At 44.3% G+C, this 18,718-nt stretch overlaps 1 protein-coding gene across 2 annotated transcripts in view; it reads left to right on the forward strand.

Annotated features, from left to right (window-relative positions):
* The window catches only part of TFEB (transcription factor EB), a 96,686-nt gene that overhangs the window by 17,942 nt on the left and 60,026 nt on the right, over window positions 1–18,718 (forward strand). The window lies entirely within an intron of this gene.

Genomic DNA, 18,718 nt, shown 5'->3' on the forward strand with positions numbered 1-18,718 from the left:
GTATGGGGTTTGATCCCTGTTTATATACAATAGCTTGCCCTGATGTAAACATCTGCAAGCAAACAACCAAGCTCAGAGAAGACTCCACAATTCAACCCTGAGCTACATACATTCTATTTTTTTAATGTCTTGTGCCAATCACGTTGGGTTTAGCATACTCCACAGTTCTTGATTCACAGCTACAGTCTGCACATCCTTTCATTTAAGATTAATGTTTTTCAGGTCTTCCTGAAAGGTTTGGCTTCAGGTTTTCTTTGGCCTTTCTCTTCTATTAGGCGATCATTATTAATAAGAAATTAAATTAAATTGGGGCACAAACGTTTTCTGCAGTTTTATTTTTTTATATGTCACTTTTATATGTCACTTTTTGTGATCTAACATCCAACAGAAAGCAGCAAATTCTATTCAGCTGATAAACTGCTGTTGAGTACCTGTTAAATACTAGGATATTTAAAATTATAATAAAACACTTATTATATTTGGATGAGAAGGAATATTTTGTCTCCTCCCTGAGTTAATCCCGTCTAGTTATTATTCTCTTTTTACACAGAAGCCTTAGGGTATTTTCCACAATAGTTAAACCAATTATACCCAATATCAGAATAACAGAATTTATTTTAAGTTGAAGAAAAGATATTGAGAAGGAGATATCTTCTACCACATTATCCAGCTTCAGGAACATACACCATCTCTTCTTCTGCCTCCATTCTCTTACAAGGTATTAGAAGACAGCTTGGGACATCATCAGCAGCTGTTTCATGGTTGGTGTCTTGTTTTGCTCTGTTTTATGTTAATAAATTTGGCAGACTTAATTCCAGCCTCTTGCCGTTTGTAAAGGGGTTGTCCCTGCCTTTTCTGCAGGGCCGGTAGCAGGCTGGTACAGAACAAGAGGAAAAGCAACACATTCATCACCGATGTGCTGGGAGAGACAGGGAAGCAGAAGAAACTGAGAAGAACTCCTTTCCTGATCTTCATACCCCTGACAGCATTGCAGCTTGGCCTTGGTGCTTGGCTTTGGGATACAGTCAGATATGCAAGTGGGAGAAGGAAGACATGGGACAGGAAGGAGGCTGAGATTGGTGTGATGGAAGGTGGTGGATTGTGCAGAAGTTATTGGTTTGTGGAAGGTATTCCATGAGGATGGTTTCTGAGCAAACGAAAAAGAAAAAAAAAGTTGTATCAACATGGCAGGATGAGAGGGCAACATTTCTATAGTGAGCCAACTGCAGGTCACTGGCCTCCCTGAGATGACTCCTCTGTGCAGCCAGAGGTTCATGTAGCATACCGAGTTTTGTTTTCTGATGGAAAACACCCCTTTCCATATTTTTTTAAAAGTCAGGGGCCATCCTAGAGCAAGGAAGCTATGAAATGAGTCTAGGTTATGAATAGGAAAAAAAACCAGATGATGGCAGCAGAAGTTAGCAAAGGTGAAGACCACAGATACTTTGAAAAGGCCATATAAAGTGAGTTTTGTGAATTATATATATGATAAAAATGTGTCTAGTATACATTCATGTACTTTTATTTTTTCACATTAATTGAAAAAAATAATAATCTAATGATTGAGTCATTGGGTTAGAGAGTTGCCCAGCTTCCTGAATCAATTAAAAAATCCTAATAAATCTTCATCTACTACAATGCTGCTTAACTGTCTGGGGTCAGGAAAATGTGTGACACAGGATATGTGGCAGGTTTTCTTTGAGCTACTTTTTATGTCATACTCATTAATGCATTGTTAGGTAAACTGACTTTTTGGATAAAATGCATCGCTCCAGTGCTCATATTCTTATGTAATAACGTAAAGACTTTCTTATATGCTGAACTTCAGTCACATTGACTATTGGCTTCCTAGAGGGTTATGGGAATGATAGTCCAATACTTTACAGCGGCCCAAGGGGAAAGCTTCTTATGCTGTGGCATTAACAGAAGACAGGATTCACACATTGCATTGATCCATAATTTGATTAGTTTTTAATCTACTTTGCTGTGTGAAAGCCAGCCAATCTGGTTATATGGCTTACAATGATTTAAATCCAGATATATTTAAAATTGTCTTTTGCAACAAAAATAATCTTCATTCATAACTTCACTTCTCTGCTCACATACACACAAACTGCATTGATTCTTTATTGTAATCCCTTGTAAATAGTAATAAATATCACTTTGACTAACCTCTGTGCTCCAGATATGTCTGGATCAGTTCCTATCTTTATTCACCCTCTGACATGCACCTATAAATTTATTATGTCATAGACTTTATGGAGTTGAACGTCATGTGAAATAAAGCTTTCCTTGATTTGCTGGATTAAAGTAAAATGTTATTCTAATGTTTGATCTATGTAAGACCCTCTTTCTTTTCCTTGATAAAGGATTGTAATGTAAATATTAGGAGAGAAAGCTGAAAATGAACTTTAGTTGCTCTGAAACATGATAATTTATCTATAAACCTCATGAGATTTTTCTAGAACAGGGGTGTCGAACTCAATTTCATTGAGGGTCGCATCAGCATTGTGGTTGCCCTCAGGGGTGGTGCTGGGGGTGGCCAGGGTGGGTGTGGTCTACTGGGTGGGCGTGGCTGGAGTGCATGTGGCCTACTGGATGGGCATGGCCAGCTCTACATCGTTCGTGTCAAGGGTGCCTATGGGGGCCTGGGCAGGAGTGGGACAGATCTGAGGGTCTCTGGCAGAAGAAGATGGGACCAGGGCAAGTGCCAAGGCATGGTCCACTGGAGGAGCCTCACTGTTCCTCTCAGGTCATGCGGGGGGGGGGGCTGGACGGTGGCATGGAGGTCAAATGCCCAGACCAACCGTCAAGCACCCACGGCACTAAGCCCAGCCCTACTTCCTCAATGGGGTGCCCAGCTGCAGTTACCTCCTCCTCAAGGCTGTTGCTGCTGTGCTTGTTCTCTTTAGCCAGGTTGTTCATGATGGGTATGAGGGCAAAGTCAAGAGGGTGGCCTACTCCCTCTCCATGTGAGGAGACCTGGCTTTGTATCCAAAGCTTCCTTAGCAATAGGATGGGAGACCCCCCAGGATAGGCCAGAAGGAGGGGGCAAGGGGATGGTGAAAGGGCAGCAGGGAAGGACTAAGGCAGGACTTCCCTCAGACTCTCCCTTTCCTTCCTTCCTTCCTTCCTTCCTTCCTTCCTTCCTTCCTTCCTTCCTTCCTTCCTTCCTTCCTTCCTTCCTTCGTACAGAGTGGTGGGAAAATATTTGAGATTAGGGAGGAAGAAAAACAGGCAAGAAATGCAGCTAGGGAAGTGTCATCCTTAGTGAGGAATAAAGAAATGCACCATTGCCTGGAAGTGGCCAGCACATGGCCCTCGCCTACTTCACTTATTCAGCTTGGTGGGCTCTGGGGGAGGGGATGCCATGAGCAGCGTGAGAGTCGATGTTACCTGCGCAATGCTGCCCAGCCCCCAGCCTGCCCGGTTTTGGCAGGCAGCAGGGTGCTCTCCTTACAGTGCTGAGAGCTGAGCCGGGTGGCATGAATCTGAAGAGAAGCGCAATGCTGCCCAACCCCTAGCCTGCCCAAAGTAGGCAGGGTCATGTGCTAGCTACTTCCAGGCGATGGTGCATTTCTTCATTCCTCACAAAGGGTGATACCTCCCCAGCGTGTGCCCAGGGGGCAGTGCCGACATGGCAGGGGCAGTTCTCTCGCTGTTTCCAGACAGCCTTGTGGAGCTAAGACCGAATGTATTTCAGCATAGATAACCACCATGAATTTGTACATTGGATCCCAGCTGGCCTGGGCCAGGGCCATGGCAGTGGGGGCCGTTCCCTCACTGTTTCCAGGATGGCTTCACGGGCCACATGAAACCACTTTGCGGGCCGGATCCGGCCCCCGGGCCTTGTGTTTGACATGTCTGTTCTAGAAGATGTAAATGTATCAAAGTAATCTGTAGAATTCTTCTTACGTTAATTTTATAAACCTATTGACAGTTGTTACTTGTAAATGTATAGTCATGAGAAGAGGTCACGAAGGGCAAAGAAGTGTGTGAGTTTGATTTGAGCAACAGTTGAGGTCTTATTCAGAAGTTCAGTCACAGTCTGTTCTTTTCACTTGTTTATTATTGGGAATGAAGGACAGCTGCAGCCCTTGTACACAAGAGAGCCTAATACAACCACTGAAATAATTATATAATGGTAGCCCTCTCAGTAGAGAACTGCATATTTATAAATATTCTGCCTAGGACTGTGTGGTATACTTGTGAAATAAACCAGGAGAAACAAAGAGACAGTCTATAATTTCAGGGAGACTAATTTCTCTCAAATAATTTTTTAAAATGGTTTGCATACTTTTGAATTTAGTATCGGTATAGAACTACTATGAATGCTCTTTCAAGAAACTGAATGCAAGACAAAATTGTAAATTGAGGAATATGTTATACTGCAAAACTGTTAAGGAAGTTTAATTTGTAGTACTTTATAAGAAATGATAATTTCAATTCATTTCTGATTATGATAATTATGTGATAAGAGATTCTTATATTTTCAGTTCATTTTCCTGGCCTTGGGATGTGGTTGAAACCTGGAATCATTATATCTAAATTCTGATGCTGCTTATACCTCCTTATTTTCTAAGTTATATCTGGTGAGTGGACATACATTTCATATGGCATATACAAGCTGGGATATTAGTTTCTCTTGCAGCCTTGTATATATAGTAAAATTCAACTGTGCACTTTTGTAGTATTTGTAAATTTAAATTTACAAATTTAAATTTAAGAAAGGAATTGAATTGATATTTGAAGCTACCTTAAAATTAACACTGAACCTGCAAAAAGAGGTGCACCAATTGCCTTCATAGACTGTAAGAGCCACTATGTAAGAGGGAGTACATCCACGAACATCAACTAGCAGTCAGAAGACATGATGAAAGTAATCTCATGGCACATGGACAGAGTCCACCATAGTTTCAACTAGAAAACTGTAAGCATCCTAGTTCAAGCTAAATCCAAAAATACTAGAGAATTCCTGGAAGCTTGGCATTCAGATAAATCAGCCATCAACAGGCTTATAGAGATAAGCAACATTTACACACCATTCAAAAGAGATGATAAAAAAGCTAAAAAGGAAACAAAAATACCAGAACACCTCCTCACAAACTATTGACACCCAGGTAAACAGGGATTAACACTGGACAAACAAGTAGTAAATAATGCTCTAATCAAGGAACTACCAACTCAGACAATCAAGCAGTAAATTACAAGAAATTACCTAGGAAAAAACAACACTCCCACCAATACTGACAGGAAAAGCCACTGAATATAAACAAAGAGCAACTGTTCATATATCTACTGCCTTCTAGTACTAAAGATGTTACCTAGTTGGGTAATGAAACATCTGCAGGAAAATAACCAAACTCAGAGAGCACCAGGAACTCCACAGTAAAATAAACTGTTTCCCCACACAAGTTGCTACCTTCCCCAATAAGTGATAAGAAGTGACTTTAAAGCTGGCTTAATCATTTAACACTCTAGCCCAGCACTATTCCTGAAGCTACAGGCTAGGCTAGGTTTCTGATATATAGTAATGATATATTACAGTTGGATGACTGGAATGGAATGGAACCACTGTCTTTACTATATGCAAATCAGAGGTTCTGTGCACATGAACACATGGCAACAACTATTTTTAGTGTAGTCAGGAATACAAAAGGTTGCTGGGGAAAAAAAGATTAAATCTGGCAGGCTTCTGTTGTCTGTAGAAAATTAATGTTCATATGCTGTATTGATTTTCTTCCCTGGTTTAATTGTAATTTCTACATGCTGAAAGCAGTCTTTAGTTGATGAATTTGCCCTAGAGAATGAATGAATGAATGAATGAGGTGGTTGTAAAATTAAGTCTTCAGTGTGGAAAGGGGAGTCATTTACTGTAGTTAATTGGTACAGTACATTGATTAGAAACATTGATTAACACTACTATGTTACTAGAGTCCACAAGTGACTGTTGATAAAGCAGAGTAACTTGGGTAAGTCAGTTTTGGTCACTTCACAGAAAATATTTTGTCATAATTTGAGAAAGACAGGAAAATTGTTGTAGACATTCCTGCAAAAATCCAAATGCAGGATTGTTCAAGAGCTGGCATAAAGTGTCACTTTAGTTGAAATTCTGAATAAACGTATGCTTAAAATTAGTTTGTTAGAGTTAATTTATTTATCTAGTTTTAAAATTAAATAGAAAGGCTTTTGCTACTTGTGTCAGCCTTTGCCAAAGAGGAAGCTAATAATATAAGTTTTATACATTCTTGTATGATTTGTGAAATCTCAGATCATCTTTTTGTTAATGATGCTGCCATTCAATTTGCTGGGTGTGCAGCTAACACAAATATTTCTGCAGACAAGTTACTTATTTGTATCAGTAGATTAGTTTTAACTTCTGGTGCTAGAAAGCTCACTATATTTTGTTTAATTACCTAACTGCATTTTGGAAAATTTGTTTTTTTATTTATTGTTCTTTGAATCAGATTTTTGTCTAAACTAGAATTGCCAAAATAGCTAACAATGAAATATGAATAAAACAATGAAGTTCAATGATTAAGAAACATCAACTAAATACATGGTGTTTTTTTTTAAAAAAAACCAGCAACAGTAGCATATTTAAATTTATTTCAACAAAAAGGTAACTTAAATGTCAAAAGCTTTTCTGTGTAAAAACATTTTTGCCCATGGGCAAAAGAATCAAACAGGGATATAGGTAGCTTGGTTTTTGTGAGGGAGGATGGTTTGGCAGAAATGCATGTCATGGCATTAAAGAAATCAATAATAGAACTGATAATTATAGGAAAGTTTTATAATTTCAATTAGGGCTGCAGTATAATAGAAGAAAGGTACCGCTATTCTTCCTGCAATGAGACAATAAAATGGAAAAGGGAAATGAACTGTGGTAAAATCCATGCTTTCTGGTAATTTTAGAAAAAAAACCCCCTCCATTTGACAAACACTCCATACTATATGCATCCAATAGTACAAACCATGTCCAGACCAGCCATATAGGCCTGCATTGGTTTTGTTTTATATATACAGTTATGCTCTGTACGTCCTTAGTAGATCTGAGAAATCTTAAGGCCCTTATCCTTTTTGGTTCCTAATCTATGGATCACAAATATGTAAATGCCATTTTATAGTCCTTCTTGAAACTGTTTAATCAGAATTTCTAATCACCTTGTTTGGCATTTTCAACCATGTCTCTAATTTTCTACTTATGCCAGCATCTAATGCCTCAAATATAAATGAGTCTTTATCCTCGCCAAATATATAACATGTTACCATGAGCCACTGCAATAGCTTCCTTATACATGCCCAATGGGAAAAGTTGAATCTGTTGGGCTTATTCTTCTGCATTGTCCTTTCTATTCATCTCAGCCTGAGGGTTTATTTACACTGTTTTATTCAATTATCATGGAAATCTAAATGATAAATATTCCGTTCTTCTCTTTGGGCATATGTGAGTACTGTAATCACAGCTAGCAAACTTGCACAATTCAGTACAGTTGGTACAGCAATTAGTTGTAAGATTGTTTAGTTTTGTACTATAAATTGAGGACTTTAAATTTTCTGTTCATTTTACATAATAATAGGCTAATATATCATTGGTGATTAACTATGATGCTACCTTTTATACCTCTTTTGATTGTACAAGTAGTTTTCATTTTGTAGCCACAATTCAGACTGGCAACCTGGTTGTTAAACAAAGTGGTTGCTAAGTGTTTATGATATGATCTTAGTTCAGCTTCCCTTTGCTTTACAGACCTGTGAAGGTAATAAATGTGAGGATGGCTTGTAAAGTTACTTTTTCATCACCATAAATGCAAAGGGTTGCTAAATGATATAGTCAGCAGTCAAGAACTATCTATGTTGTCCTGTTTGTTTTGGTCAACTCCATCATTTATTATTATGATGGTTGATTGCATAGTCAGCCAGTGTTTAGATAGAATATAGCATGTTTATCCAGCTATCAAGTCCTATCCAAGGCCCTGGGACAAGCAGATGTTGTTTGATGCTGTAAAAGGTGTTATTGCAGGATATAAACTGTTCCAAGTAAAGCTGCCTTTTGCAATTGACTGATGGTGATTTTGTTAATGCTGATGGTGTTCAGGTGGTATTCCTGATGTTTTTGGATTGCATAAAAAGCATCTATCACTATTGGTATTACTTTTGCTTTCCTTTGGCACAGTTGTTCTTCCATTTGCAAAACTTTGTATTTTGTGGTCTTCCCCCCCCCTAGTTCTTTGTCTTCTGTTTTGCTGGCTTATTATTATTATATACATAACAATGTGAATTCACAGCTGGCTGTTCTTTAGTTGGTATTTTATTTGCATTCTGACTTTATTATTTTTACAAATAACTCAAGGGTTTTTTAAATAATTCAAGTTATTTTTACAAATAAATCAAGTTATTGATCTTCATATACATCAATTTCTTCTTCAGAAGCCTAGGATGTCATAATGTATTGGCACGGTATATATCAGATCCAAGTAGTTTGGCCTTTTGTCAATGCACAGATTTTCTAAGTGCCATTCAAGATTCTGTAGCTGCTTTTAACTCCAATGCTATATGTAGTAATATATAGTACTATAACATGTAGATTTTTAAAAAAACTGCTTGGAGCCTTCAGTTTGGAATGGCATATAAATATAAATAAGTAAATTCTGACAAGAATTTGAGAGATCAAAAACATTAGCTGGGGTGAAGATTTTTTAAAAAAATGTTTAAGAATATTTTGTAAAATCCTTTTTTTGCCAACATTCCTCAGCATGTACAGCTGGAATCGTCAGCATGTTGGTGCTGTTAGTAAACCAAAGTCTGGAAAGGCTGTGAAATGATACAGCTGTGTCATATGTGGGTGAACTCAGCTGTGTCACATGTGGGTGAACTCAGGACTTTATGGATTTTGTTTTGTTTTGATTTTGGAACAGGAATTTTAAACTCTTTGTTACATCTATTTTATGTTACCCTTCAATTTTCATGCATTTTCCACCTTAAAAGGCAGGAGAATAAAATCAGGCAGTGTAGTCAGAGATGATCCAGTGAACTGTTAAAAAAAGTAGAGGGACAAAATTTGGGCTTATAATCAGTAACATAGAATGTTTTTCTTTCAAATCCTTTGTCCTTTCCTCACATTGTTCCCAAATATTTTTCCCTAGAATTCCCAAGTATTCACTAGTAGTTCCAGTTAAAAATATTCATGTAACTTGTATTATACATTGTTGATTGTTGAAAAGCTCTTACGCTTTTTAAAGTTTGTCAAAACCAAAAAAAACTTCAGTGAGAACATTAACATTGAATGGATGAAAATCTGATAAACACATGCCATGTAGGTAGTAATCAGGAATGTGAAGAACTTCATAGGATAAACCAATGCATCAATTGTTTTCTGTGGAAAAGCATGTCGGTAGTCCTCTCCAATGAGCCCTTCCCCTTTATTTGCAGTTATCATTCAGGATCTGCCACCTACCCAGAGTGGTAATGTTTTGACTGTACTAAATATCACAGCTTCTTCAAACTGTGGTATTTGAGGCATGGAAGGGAAAACATTTGGCCTCTGACCCAATTACTTGTTAACAACACAACAGCCTACATCGCTGGAATGCCTGGCCCAAAACATTCTCACAGCTGAGTTGCTTATGGGCTGTGCTGTACAACTCTTGCTATTATTTGCAGCTATCCTCTGGTCTGCAAAACTGCAAAACTGCTGCAGAAGCTATTAATGGCTTGCTTCTCCTCTTTGAGATGAGAGAGTCATTTTCTGTCAGTCATCATGTTTAGTTATCATTGTATATTTCAACCTGGTTGAAACAGCAAGGAAGAATTCTATTGTGTGATCTTGGGCTTTATAAAGTTTCCAGTAGATTAACTCCGTTACTATTGTGTAGTGGGTCCGACGCAAGGAAGAGATGCAGGCCGGTGTGTGAGTTCAGCTCTTTATTGAAGGGGGGTAGTGAACTGGGGAATGAGGGCTACGTGGCCTCCTTAAATACCTAGCCAGGTAAGCGGACAGCCAATGGGGTTGGCCCTAGGTTTCCCGCCGAAACTGGGTTTCCCGCCAAAACCGTCCAGGCCAACGCCCCCTGGTGGCTGTTGCTATGCAGGTGCCTGCATACATAACACCCCTCCCCCCTTAGAGAAGAACCACATAACAATGAAACAACTTGCAACTAACTACAACTATGTACACTGATTCAACACAGGTGTCCTGTGTTCCCGGGTGGACCGTCTGGGTGTGGTTTGGCCCTGGGCTTGGACCGCGGGTTCTTGCAGGGTTGCAAAGCACTGGGATCAGGAGGCTCTCCTCCTCTGGTTCCTGCTCTGTGCCGTTCCCGGCTGGATTGACCTCTCCTGGAGTGTGGCTCTCCTGTTGGGCGTGTGTGGTGCGCTCGGGGACCCTTCCTCTGAGCTGCTCGATGTGTCGCTTTATACGTCTGTCCCCCTCCACCCCCACGATGTAAGAGAGGGGTCCTGTTTTCTCAACCACTGTCCCCGGAACCCATGGATGTCCAGCCCCGTAGTTCCTTGCCCAGACCAGGTCCCCTACGTTGAGAACCCTGTGTGCAGGTGATGATGGCAATGGTGATGATAGTGATGATGGTGATGGTGGCCTTACGGTCTCGGCTGCTACCCGGTCTGGGTGTAAACGGTTCAGCTTGGTGATGAGGCGCCGCCCCCATCGCAGTTCTGCTGGGCTCTTCCCGGTAGCCACGCATGGTGTAGTGTGTTGGTCGAGCAGGAATTTCGCCAGCCTGTGGTGCCAGTCCCCACTGATGATGCGCTGGAGTGCGTCTTTGGTCGTCCTTACCATCCGTTCGGCTTGCCCGTTGGTTGATGGATGGAAAGGCGCGGAGGTGGCGTGCCTAATCCAGTTCGCCTTCAAGAATGCCTGGAAATCATTAGCGGTAAACTGAGGCCCGTTATCAGACACAATTACATCGGGGAGGCCGTGTGTGGCAAAGAGCACTCTGAGCACCTGGATTGTCCTCCCCGAGGTCATGTTGGGAACAGGGACTACCTCTAACCACTTGGAGTGACTGTCCACCACTACCAAAAACAGTTGGCCCTGGAATGGCCCTGCATAGTCAATGTGGATGCGGGACCAGGGGGGGTGTGTGGCCTCCCACCGGTGCACTGGTGCATGTGGCATTTCTGGCCTGGATCTCTGGCACGTGTAACAGGCCTTGACCCGCTCCTCAATGTCCTTGTCCAACCCTGGCCACCAGAGGTAGCCTTCATCCTGACCACCACCCCCCGGTGTCCCTCGTGTAAGGAGTCCAATACCCTGGCCCGTAGTACGGTGGGAATGATGACCCTGCTACCCCAGAGGAGGCAACTCTTGTGCGTGGAGATTTCGTCGCGTCTGGTGAAATAGGCCTGGAACTGTGGGAGGACTGTATGATAGAAATTCAACAGACCCAGGAATGCCTGAAGCTCTGCCTTGTTCTTGGGTGTGGGTGCTAGTTTGATGGCCCTCACCTTGGATTCTGTGGGGTGGATTCCCCTGGCATCTATTCTAAACCCCAGGAATTCTGTGGAAGGAACACCTATGCTGCATTTCTCCCTTTTGAGTTTGAGACCCGCTATGCGCAGTCTGGACAGCACCTCCCTGAGCCTACCTACCAGTTCCTCTGCTGATGCTCCTGCTATCAGGATGTCGTCAAAGTAAGGGCAGACTCCAGGGATGCCCTTGAGAGTCTTCTCCATAACTTCTTGGAAGATGCCAGGAGCAACACTGACTCCAAACTGCAGCCTGTTCACCCGGAACGCCCCCCTGTGTGTTACTATGGTTTGAATGTCAGATGTTGCTCTAGTAACCATGAGTTGCTGGTACGCCTGCACAAGATCGAGCCTTGCAAAGATGGCGCCGCCTTGGAGGGAAGCGAGAACGTGGCTGACCGTGGGGATCGGGTAAGCGTGCGGGTTCAGGGCGCGGTTCACCAAACACTTGTAGTCGGCGCAGATCCTAATTTCCCCGTTGGATTTGAGGGGGGTGACGATTGGGGTTTCCCACTCCCCCCATCTACGGGCTCTAAGATTCCCTGGGCCACTAGCTTATCTAGTTCGCGCTCTATTTTATGTTTGAGCACGAAGGGGACTCGCCGCGGCCGGACCCTAACGGGGGGAACATTCGAGTTAAGCTTGAATGAAATGGGGGGGCCTGTGTACCTGCCCAACGACCCATCAAAAACGTCTGCGAACTCCCAGCAGACGGCCTCGACGGAGTCCCCCTGGATCCGATGGATCCCGGAGACGGTGATTCCCAGGGCCTCAAACCAGTCTAGCCCGACCAGACTGGCTCTGCGGCCCTCTACCACTACAACGTCCAGGTGCCCTTCGCGACCCTTAAACCCCACCAAAACGGTGGCCTCCCCCTTTAACTTGACCGGCGAATTCTGAAAATCGGTCAGGGTTAATTTTGTAGGCCGTAATTTGATCCGCTGCTTGCTCCGGCTGGTTATGAAGTTAAGGGTCTCATCTGAAATGATTGAGACTGCTCATCCGAAGTCAAGCTCCATGCTGCAAGGGACGCCTTGAAAGCGGATTGTTAATCTAATTTTGGGTTTGAGCAGCTGGCGGCTACCCGTGCGGTTAATGGCCAGCCGGCTCTCAACATAGCCAATTTGCGTTTTGGTGGGGGCCCCAGTACCTTCGAACGGCGGTTTCCCCGGTTGCAGCTCGTGGATCTCTTCTCGGGGGCGGCGGCTATGACAGACCGTGGCTATGTGGCCTGTTTTCTTGCAGGCCCGACACGTGGTGGACTGGAACTTGCAGAGGCTGCGCACGTGGTTCCCACCACACCCTGCGCACCTCTGAGGGTTGGTGGTGTTGCTGGGAGGCCTTGGCTTGTCTGGGCGTCTGGCTCGCTGGTCGGGGGTCAACTTCCGCTGGAGGAGGTCAATGCTCTGGTCGTCCTCCTCTGTGGCGCTTTGCTGGTGGATGTTGGTCGCCTGGTTGCCGGACCTGGTTTCCTGGCATGCTTGGACGGCCCCGCAGGCCGCTTCGTGGGCTAGGATGGCGTCCTCGGCTTCCTGGAGCGAAACCTCCTCTCTCTCGAACAGGCGCTCTTGCAGCCGCCTGTCTCGTAGGCCGCAGATCAGCTGGTCCTGTAGCCGCTCCTCCAAATTCGAGAACCTGCAGGTGACGGCGGCTTCTTGTAGGGCGGCAAGGAAGTTGGCACCGGTCTCATCGGGGTGCTGGTCCCTTTTTTCGAACTGCGACCACGCGGCCACCTTGGAGCGTCGGGGCTTGAAGTGTGCGTTGAGTCTGGCCATGTGGTCCCGGTACGTGACGGTGTTGATGGCCTCCTGGGGGAACAGGTTCGCAGCGATCTCCAACAGCGCTGGCCCCCCGAGGCAAAGCAGTGCTGCCGCCTTTGCACCGTCCTTGGATATCTGGTTGAACCACATGTACAGTTCAACGTGAGCCAGGTAGCGGGCCCAGATCTCGGGATGGCGAGTGTCGAAATCGCGGGTTTGTCCGGCTCTTGCCATGGCGGTGCAGCTTGCGGTCTCGGTCGAGGTGCGGTGTGTGGTCTCGGTTGCGGATGCGGTGACCGGCGTGGTCCGGTCGGCTGACCCGGTCGGCTGGCGGTTGTGGGGGGAGAAGGAAGGAAAATGCCTTTCCCTTCAGCTCGTGGAGCGTTTCCCCAGTGACTTCAGCTCTTGGTTGGCAGCAATCCCACCTTCGTCGCCACTATTGTGTAGTGGGTCCGACGCAAGGAAGAGATGCCAGCCGGTGTGTGAGTTCAGCTCTTTATTGAAGGGGGGTAGTGAACTGGGGAATGAGGGCTACGTGGCCTCCTTAAATACCTAGCCAGGTAAGCGGACAGCCAATGGGGTTGGCCCTAGGTTTCCCGCCAAAACTGGGTTTCCCGCCGAAACCGTCCAGGCCAACGCCCCCTGGTGGCTGTTGCTATGCAGGTGCCTGCATACATAACAGTTACTTTTAGAATGATTTCATGGGGAAAAAGAATCAGGAACAGCTAAAAAATGCCCATGAATAAGAATTACTATGCCCCTGCCATTCTCTTCTGCAATGTCCATTGACAAGAGAGTTGAGAATGCATTGCATATTCTCCTTTCATGTCAGGTAACAATGAAGCTCAAGAGGCTTGTCCAGCAATCACATGAATTTACTGTTGGTTCTAAATCATCCCCCTTATCCTTGATGCTGCAGGCAAGTGAAAGGCAGAAAGTTTAGAACAACTGGGTTAATCTGATCCCAGAGCTCAGTAGCTGTTCTACTAGGATTTCACTGTTGTCTGTTTTGCTATTTTACAGGGAGAATGGAGACCAAATCATAACATTTGTTTTAACTTACAGTAAACAGTGCTCCGAAAGCTGTACTATTTCAGAAACATAGATTACTTCACATATGGCGAGCCCATTTTCATTACTATTACTATTTCAATTTATTTTGAGAAGATTCATAAAATACATTTTAAACTAAGCATTATAAATGAAGTATAGCAAAGCAGTAAAACAAAGCCCAAACAGCCTCCCCTCCAGATCTGTTAAAGCATTAATAATAATAATAATAAAGTTGGAAGGGACCTTGGAGGTCATCTAGTCCAACCCCCTGCTCAGGCAGGAAACCTCATACCATTTCAGACAAATGGCTGTCCAGTCTCTTCTTAAAAACCTCCAGTGTTGGAGCATTCACCACCTCTGGAGGCAGGTTGTTCCACTGGTTAATTGTTCTAACTGTCAGGAAGTTTCTCCTTAGTTCTAGTTGCTTCTCTCCTTGACTAGTTTCCATCCGTTGCTTCTTGTCCTGCTTTCAGGTGCTTTGGAGAATAGCTTGACTCCCTCTTGTTTGTAGTAGCCCCTGAGATATTGGAACACTGCTATCATGTCACCCCTCACCCTTCTCTTCATTAAACTACACATACCCAATTCCAGCAACCGTCCCCTATATGTTTTAGCCTCCAGCCCCCTAATCATCTTTGTTGCTCTTCTCTGTACCCTTTCTAGAGTCTCAACATCTTTTTTACATCGTGGTGACCAAAACTGGATGCAGTATTCCAGGTGTGGCCTTACCAAAGCATTGTAAAGTGGTATTAGTACTTCACTTGATCTTGATTCTATCCCTCTGTTAATGCAGCCCAGCACTGTGTTGGCTTTTTTGGCAGCTGCAGCACACTGCTGGCTCATACTGAAGTGATTGTCTACTAAGACTCCGAGATCCCTCTCACAGTTACTACTATTGAGCAAGGTACCACCTATACTATACCTATGCATTTGATTTTTCCTGCCTAAATGTAGAACCTTACTTTTTTCACCATTGAATTTCATTTTGTTAGATAGTGCCCAGTGTTCGAGTCTGTCCAGATCCTTCTGTAATTGTTAATACTGTAGCGTAATTCATCTTGCCCTGTTAATTTGTCCATTGATTGCATTTACGGTACATCTGACAGCTCCAGGTTTACAGATGGTCGTCCCCTACTTTACCTCCAGAAAAACTGATTGTAGACTAAGAGAAAGTGAACTAAATTCATCTAAGAGAGCTTCATTGAAGTGGCTGGAACAGACCACTCAAGACAGCTGGTAACCTTAACAGATTTATTAGAACAGAGCGAACAATAACAGGAGCCTTTCGGCTTTTTATAGTCTGGCGCCGGTCGTCTGGTCCAATCACCGGCCGGTCTTTTTCCCGCTTTGCTTCCGCTCCAATCAGCTCCGCGGAACGCCTGACAGTTCGGTTCCTCGTGCTGGCGGCATGTGTTGCTTTGACAGCTGAGAGCTGTCAACTAGTGCGCCTGCGTAAGTCGGGAGTTTTGACAGCTGTCAAAACTCCCTCGTGTTCGGCTGTCAAGCGCTTTACCTCATGGCCGGCTGTCAAACGCTTTTACCTTATGTTACGAACCACTTAAATGAACTATATACATATAATACACCCCTTACCCTTCCCCTGGATCGTTTCCACCCCCGTGTGTTTGTTTGTTGCTTCCTCCCCATTCATAGTCCTGTAAGTAAGCCGGTGTTTTCCTCAATCGGCTGGACCGTCGTGGGGGAGTCTCATTTCCGAGTTCTCCTTCCACCTGCGGTTGTTGTGGCTGTGCCTCTTCGGGGGGTGGTATATTTGGTATGAAGGGGGGTAAAAGGGGTTGTTGAGATGGTGGGGGTGTGTTTTGTGGTTTGCGAATGCGTAGTTGGTCGAGGTGTCGCCGTAGTTGGCCTTGTGTGTCTGAATGAATTAAGTATGAGACGGGTCCGGTTTGTTTTATTATGACCCCTTGAATCCACTTTTGGTTGCCGGTGTAATTTCTTGCCCAGATAGTTTGGCCTGGAGAGAAGGTTCGTGGTACAGGTGTTGGAAGTTCTTGGTCGTTAGGAGTTCTATCAGGGTGCAGTCTGTCTAATCTCGTTATTAGCCTCCTGCCCCATCGTAGCTCAGCTGGTGATTTTCCGGTGGTGGTGCCGGGTGTGGTGTGTTGGGCCAAGAGGAATTGGCTGAGTCGTCGGTGCCAGTTCCCTTTTATGAATTTATTAAGTGCCTCTTTTGTGGACCTCACCATTATTTCTGCCATACCATTAGTCGATGGGTGGAATGGCGCTGACGTCACCAGTCTAATACAGTTCCTCGAAGCGAACATCTGAAATTCACGAGAAGTGAATTGTGGGCCGTTATCAGAAACTATGACGTCTGGAAGGCCATGTGTCGCGAAAACTTTCCTAAGTGCTTGTATAGTGGAGTATGTTGTTATTTTATTTAGGGGTATCACCTCGAGCCATTTAGAAAAACTATCAACAATTATTAAGAAATTCTGCCCTCGGATTGGTCCCGCAAAATCTAGGTGGATACGGGACCATGGGTTTTTTGTTGTTTCCCATTTATGGACTGGGGCGTGGGGTGGCTCGCTTCTCGTTAGTTGGCAAGTATAGCATCCCCCTACGTGTTGTTCTATGTCCTTATCAATCCCTGGCCACCATACATAACTTCTTGCAAGTAGCTTCATTTTCACCATCCCCGGGTGCCCTTCGTGAAGGGTTTTTAATGTTTGTTGTATGTTTATGTGTGGTATCACCACTCTATTTCCCCATAGCAGGCAGCCTAAGTGAGAGGTTAGTTTTAGTTGTTTGGAAAAAAAGGGGCGGAACGTTTCCTCTGGGCATTTGTGTGGCCATCCTGTTGTGACCCATCGCAGGACCCTGCTGAGAGTTTTATCCTTAGCGGAGTTGTCAGCAATGATTTTTGCTGTGAGGGGGCATTCTGGTAATTCATTGATAGCCAATATGTTGCCAGCGGGGGCTGGGTCTGGGTCGTGGCGTTGTATAGGGAGCCTGCTTAGACAGTCTGCGTGTCCTAGTTCCCTGCCTGGCTTGTATACTAATTTGTAGGAGTATGCTGATAAAAAGGTTGACCAGCGCAGGATTCTATGGGATAATATTTGTGGGGTTGTTTTGTCCCAGGTAAATATGCCTAATAGGGGTTTGTGGTCTGTGAAGATAGTGAAAGGTCTGCCATACAGATAGTCATGAAATTTTTTAACCCCGGCGACGATGGCCAGAGCCTCCCTATCAATTTGAGCGTAATTCCTTTCGGTTTTAGTCAGGGTCCGGGAATAAAATGCGATGGGTCTTTGGTTGTCGTCCTGGTCCAGGTGGCTCAAGACGGCTCCTATTCCGTATGGGGATGCATCGCAAGCGATGCAGACAGGGGCGTCTTCCTGGAATAAGGTGATAGTGGAGCTTTTACAAATGATGCTCTTAAGTGACTGAAAACTATTTTCATGTACTTTGGTCCAAGTCCAGGGGTTGCCCTTGTCTAATAACCTATGAAGTGGCTCTGCAATTGTAGCCTTGTGGGGAAGGAAGGCGTGATAAAAATTTAATAGTCCTAAAAACGCCTGAAGTTCTTGTTTGTTTTTGGGGCTGGGGGCTGCTTGAATAGCTTTTAGTTTGTCGTTTGTAGGGTGGATGCCCTGGGCGTCAATTTTGTACCCGAGGAATTCTGTAGAGGGAACTCCTATAGAGCACTTTTCCCTCTTTAGTTTAAAACCGGCAGTTCTGAATCGCTCTAGCACAGCTGACAACCTGTCAGCTAGAATGGCTTCTGTTTCTCCGGCGATGAGTACATCGTCAAAGTAAGGGGAGACCCCGGGGATTCCTTTTAATGTTTTTTCCATAATACTTTGGAATATGCCTGGGGCGGCCGAAATACCGAATTGCAGTCTTGTCACTTGAAATGCTCCGCGGTGTGTGACAATTGTCTGGGCGACCGTGGTGTCATCGGTCACAGGCAGTTGCAAATACGCCTGCGTGAGGTCTAATTTCGCAAAAATGGCGCCGGAGCGAATAGAAGCTAGGACGTCCCTTACTGCTGGAATGGGGTAAGAGTGGGCATTGAGCGCTAAGTTTAGAGTCCCCTTATAGTCAGCGCATATTCTAATTTGCCCGTTAGGTTTTACTGGTGTTACGATGGGGGTTTCCCAACTGCCCCCGTCAGTAGGTTCTAAAACTCCCAGCTTGACAAGGCGTTCCAGTTCGTCCTCAATTTTTTGTTTGAGAGCGAAGGGGACCCTCCTGGCCCTAATTTTGATAGGTTGTATGGCGGGGTTTAAGTTAAGGGTGATGGGAGGGCTTGTATATTTGCCTAAGGAACCGTCGAAAACGTCTGCATATTTTCTGCAGACGGCCTCGAGGTTTGAAGTTTGTACAGCATTGACGCCAGTAATGGCAATTCCTAAGGGGCTAAACCAGTTTAACCCTATTAGATTAGTGCGATC

The sequence above is a fragment of the Vipera ursinii genome (genome assembly GCF_947247035.1).
Source record: "Vipera ursinii genome assembly, chromosome: 3".
Taxonomy (NCBI): domain Eukaryota; kingdom Metazoa; phylum Chordata; class Lepidosauria; order Squamata; family Viperidae; genus Vipera; species Vipera ursinii.